The sequence below is a fragment of the Camelus ferus genome, chromosome 14 (assembly GCF_009834535.1).
Source record: "Camelus ferus isolate YT-003-E chromosome 14, BCGSAC_Cfer_1.0, whole genome shotgun sequence".
NCBI classification, from domain to species: Eukaryota; Metazoa; Chordata; class Mammalia; order Artiodactyla; family Camelidae; genus Camelus; species Camelus ferus.
The window spans coordinates 42,579,999-42,585,998 of NC_045709.1; positions in this window are offsets into that span (position 1 = coordinate 42,579,999).

The window sequence follows — 6,000 nt, forward strand, 5'->3', positions numbered from 1 at the left end:
ATAGCAATGTAGTACAAAAATCACATTTCAGCCATGGCAGTTTATAGTTGACCTAATGACAAGGTCGAGTATTATGCACTGAGTGTAAAATTAATGTCAAGTCGAAATGGGCTTTTCATCTGGATGGCACTTGCTAATGCAAAGCATTTTAAAAAGAAGCCATCAGCAACACTTGGGAAAGATAATTTTGAAAAGAGAAGTAATTCATGTCATTTATTTTAAGAGGGAAAATAAACCCTTGAGAGCAGTGCTTTCATTTTCATGCTTAATTTTGAAGAAAAAGAGTCAGTTGCAGACAAAAGTCAGATAGATATCAATAATTATTTCTGTTCACCTGGAACCAGGATAGTAATTTAATTTGTATTAAGGCAAAAGTGAGCGTTTTTCTTTTTGCTGATACACGACCTTTGGTGTAATGTCCCAACTTAACAAAAGCAGCATTTAGGATCCTCAAAAGGAAATGGTAAACAATGGAACTTGGATTAATAACACTTAACGTATTACAGGAGAGGCAGCTCTCCAGTTCTACACTTTCCAGTTCCCCAGAGACAACCTGGGGCCCTGTGATGAGGTTTCATTGATGGGATTTGAGTGGAAATGCTAAGTGACACTTCTTTGTCGAGGCACTTCGGAAATGAGCCACACTTCTCTGTCTTCTCTTTGCTGACCTGCCAGTGAAGGATGAGGGTCCAGATGCACTAAGAAGTGGAAAGAGTCATGGCCCCCGAACCACCAATGTGGAAGTTCACTCACTGCTGTAACCACCCTCATTTGACTGGAGTGAGAACAAGAATAAACTCTACAGGGTTAAGGTCTCCAACCTTTGGAGCTTCATTTCTCGTGCTTAATGAATATAGCTGCCAAAACAATGCATGCATTTCCCTGAAGAATAATGAGTCCCCAAACAGTGTTGATGTCCAAGATGAGACTTTTAAAATCTGAAATATAATAATGTTCTGCACTGATTGGTAAATGAATGTCCATCCTTCAGAATCTTGTAGTCCCACGTATGAGTGTAATCAGTCTACTGGAAGATAGTTAAAAGAAGAGCAACTTTCATATAAAATCCGGTTTTTGCTTTCTGATTTTCAATTTTATAAATACCTCTTTTCAATTTTTCCATTCAATATATGCTTAGATGTTCTGCAAAACACTCTGTATTTGCTTTACCCAGTGGGATTTGTGGTATAAAATATACCAAGTTTGGTACCTGATCAGTTTTATCAAACAAATTGTGAGAATCTCAGGAATGCGTCCTCTCTTTTTTTAAAATTTGAGTAATTGCTATATATTTCAGTGTCCAGAATATCAAACTCAGATACCAATCCAGAGAAATAATCAAGTCAAATTGCGTATTAATAGGTTTTGCAACCAACATTGAGAACTGGATCCTAATATATGCAGAACAACAAAACATCACTGTCAGGAATGGAGTTTATTTTCTAAAGATCCAGAATGAAGGAGAGTAAAGCCAGGATAGAAAACTAAACATCAGAAAGTAACAGACACACACATGCAAAAATTGTAGATACAAGAGATCCACAGTAGGCTGTTTAATAACTGGGCCCCTAGCCACACTTTTTGTGGCTTTCTCTCCATTCACCCATGATCTGCTGGTTAACACACATCTTTTCTGGTCAACCTGCTTTCTTTCAAGTCTGTGCTTATCATGAATGCCCCCTCCTGGCCCCCATTGCTATTCACATTGTCCAACGTGGACTTTGTACAAAGACACAGGAGTATTAGACAAAAATAAGTGTTTTATAGATTTTATCTCCAAGCTGTTGTTGCCCAAAATGGACTAACATATTTTTTGCCGGCTTCACATACAGAATTTCTGAATTCAAGTTGTTCACTCTTCTAAAATTATTCCATTCTTAGTTTAAAAAAAAAAAAAAACAGAAACAATTCTCTAGAGAAATGTATTGAGATATATATCACAGGTTGTATTAGAACCACCTATGCTTAGACTATTTAAGATAATATTTCTAGCAATGGTGCATTGAATTAAAATATGTAACATATTGTCTATTTTTTTTACAGAAGACATTAAATAAAATGGCTAAATATTCTTACAGAAGCATTACTGTGCTATTAGCTGTTGTGAAGTAGGATAAAATTTATGCACAGAAATTTTTTAAAGAATATTTATTAAATTCTTACTATCTGAATCCGGTGGTTGGGGCTGCATTTTATATTTTGATTATCATATAGGTGCTAGCATTTAAAAACTGTATGGTGACAGGATGTAACTAGACTTATCGTGTTGGTCATTTTGAAATGCTTAGAACTATCAAATCACTATGTTGTGTAACAGGAACTAACCTACCATAAGTAGGTCAATTATACTTCAAAAACAAACTCATAGAAAAAGAGATGGGGGAGGGGTTTAGAATTGGATGAAGGCGGTCAAAAGGTACAAACTTCCAGTTATAAGATAAATATTAGGGATATAATGTACAGCATGATAAATATAAGTAATACTGTTCTATGTTATATATGAAAGTTAAGAGAGTAAATCCTGAGTTCTCATCACACGGAAGATATTTTTTTCTATATCTTGAATTTTGTGTCTATATGAGGTGATGAATTCACTAACTGTATTGTGGTAAACATTTCATGATGTATGTACATCAAGTCATTATGCTGTATACCTTAAATGTATGCAGTGCTATATGTCAATTATATCTCAATAAAACTTGAAGAAAAAAGAAAAAAATTAAAATAAATGAAAACTGTAAATAAGGAACCAAATAAATAGCAATCATACCAGTTTAAAAAATATTCTTGGTAGGGAGGGTATCGCTCAAGTGGTAGACTGCATGCTTAGCATGGGCTCAATCCTCAGTACCTCCTCTAAGAATAAATAAATAAATAAATAAAACAAACAAACAAACAAACCTAATTACCTCCCCCACCACACACACACACACACACAAAAAAAACTTAAAAAAATATTCTTACTATCTGTATATAAAAACTAATGTGACAACTTTTTAGTCTTTAAAGATCTGATATTATAAGAAAGGAGTCAGGAGATTGATTGTTTTAATCTAATACTAATAAAATCTTTTTTTTAAGTTATTAAGTCTCCAAAGAAGAAATGTGAATTGTAGTTAAAACACTGGTTATAAATGGGGAGTAGGGGCAGAGTTGTGTATCTGAAGAACCTGGGAATAAATTTTTCAAATTAATATGACCTAGTTGTCTTTTTCCTGTGACTTCTTAATAAACTTCGCCAGTGGAAAGGAGAGTGTTGTTGACTAATCCCTCTAAGGAATTGTGAGGGGCCTTCTGCCTTCTTCAAGAGCATAATGTGTTTTAAGATTTGAGGAACTTTCGTTTGCTTGGATAACTTGTAAGAAATGTGTCCTATAGTGATGGGAGAAGGTGCTGTGGACAGGATGGGCTAATGGGAGTATACAGTAGCATAGAAAGAAGTTAGTTATTTGTTTGCATAGTTGATGATTTAGCTAAGGAAAATGCATTTAAAAGGGTTCAGTTGAACCAGCTCTTGTCTATAATTTTGAAGTTTCTATTTGTCTTCTTTATTGTGGTTCATAAATGAAAAGAACTTTTAACTAAGTTTCTCTAGCAAATGAGGAGAAGGTGTTTTCTAAGTTTCTTGGGATAAATTCTTATTTCCAAGTTATTTGGGATAAATGTGAATAAAAAGTGATGAAATCTTAATTTTCTTCAGAAATAAAACTGTGGCAGACTTTCTTTATATACTGTATCATTTAGTCTTTACAGCCCTCTTAAGCCTTCAAAGTCACGTTTGAATGCTTCGAGAATGACACAGGTGTGAGTGATAAGGTACATGTGCAAGGCAGAAAAGATAACAAACATATGAGGATCGTGACCAGGCAGAAGCAAGTGGAGTGTGCGGCAGGTGCAGAAGGTAGCCGCAGGTGGAGTGCACTGCATCTGAGGGAGAGTTTACCTTTGATACATGAATGCAGTCACACACTCCATTTTGAATCAGGAGGAAGGAAAGGGGTAAAGATGGAGGCAGGTAGAGTTACAGGTTTGGAGCCTGGATGTTGAGAAAGTTTCTTTCTAAGTGTCTATCGTCTTCATAACGTGTGCTACTAGGAAGAAAGGAGGGCTAAAAAATAAGATTTAAGTAGAAGACCGTAGGCATGACCAAGTTATTTTAGAAAAGTAGGAAAAATAAATGACCAAAGAAATGTGAAAATGTGACAAAATTGCTCTTATTTGGTGAGCACTCACTCAGTGGAGGTTGCTGATTTACGTTTTCTTTATTATGCTGTTCACATAGTAAAAAGCTGCCCAAGCCAGAGAGGCAGGATGACTGAAAGTAACCAGGGCTGTGGGTCTGCTGTGTGGGTACTTTGGAAAAGAAAGGCAGAAGACAGTTAAGGGCATTTGCAAGGCACTGTAATGACAGAAAGTAATTAAATTTATGCGATTTTATTCAGTAGATTTTTAATAGTAAACATAAGAGAATCATGTAGAAGCTCATGGTGTTAGACTGAACTGCAAGTGAGGTATGGAAGATGAAAAGATCATGTTTAAATATGCTACACTGATCACAGAAAGTCAGCAAACAATAAAATGTAAATGCATGGCATTTTGAAAGTTACGTTATCAGCCCCTTAATTACACAATATGCCTGCATACAAAAATACAATGATTATTGACATGTTACAGAAAATTCAACATAAACCTCAAACTTTGTTAAAATTCTTCAAAGTTTTCTATAATCCAATGTAATAACAAGAACTAAGCAAATTATATACTTTCTGTAATATCACTCTTGGAATGGTGAATAAATGAATATTTTATGCCAGCATGTTACTGGGGATTTTTGAGCAAAGTTTTATGTTTTCAGCCATATTTTATCATAGTTTGACCAATGTTGAAAGGCATATGAATCAACCAGGCAAGATTAGGATGTTTTGTGATATAAAGAAGCCCAAACACTTAGTGGCTTAAAGTTAAAAAAAAAAAAGTTGCCTTTGTTTGATTTTGCTTTTTGTTTCTTAATTTCTCATGCAAGTCACGTATTTAAAAGAGCCACCTACAGTCTCTGATCTTTGTCATTGTTATCATCACAGAGTAGCTACTAATAGAAATATTGCCTCAGGAGAAAAAAATAATGTCACAAAGCATCCTCTGGATTTTAAATAGTTCACCCACAAATGAGACAGATCACTTCTGCTCACATTTTACTGGAAATAATCACAAGAAGAAATGTAATTTCAAGAGGATGGGAAAGTGCAAACAGAATGGCTGAAAAGAAAAAGAGCTAGCATATTTGTGAAGAAGTTTAGTGTGTATTAGACTCCCTCTAAAATAAAAGACGTTAAAACTTCTTATTGTGTAAATGTCAAAACTCTGAGGTAAACATTAATTTTTCTGTGTGTCTTCCTGGTTAGAAAAATTAATTTACTTTCTCAATGTCTCGTATCAACTAAACATCACAGTTGAATTTGGAATTCAAGACTACCATTTAGCAATCGGTTGAGGAAATAATATTCTATTTTCTCAAAGTTAAAAATGGGGAAAGATTCCTTGTAGAGTTAACTGAATGCAAATGGCACTATAAATTTGATGCCAGCTCTATTGAAAATAAATTCCACATTTATGTGCTTCCGTAATTAGTTCCAATCAGCATGCTATAAATATGTAACAGTTTTACCCATCTATCAGTTGCATCTCCAGTTTTAAAGCTCTTCAGTTGAAAATAAAAACATAAATTCTGAGCAGGTATTACTTTGGTGTAGATTTGACTAAGATTGAAATAAATCTGCAGACAACTGCCTATTTTCTTGAGTTTAAAAGTTTTATTTTTCCTTCTGCTAAATATAGCAGTCATTGTTTTCCAAAATCAGAGAAAACTAAAAGAAGTAGTGTTAAATTAAATTTGAAAATAAAGAAAATTCGGTTGTCATGGAGGCTTGAGAGATGGGAATAAATCTTCTTTATTAGTCGTCTAAAGGTCTACCTGATGATAGTGATCACCTGAATAGGAGG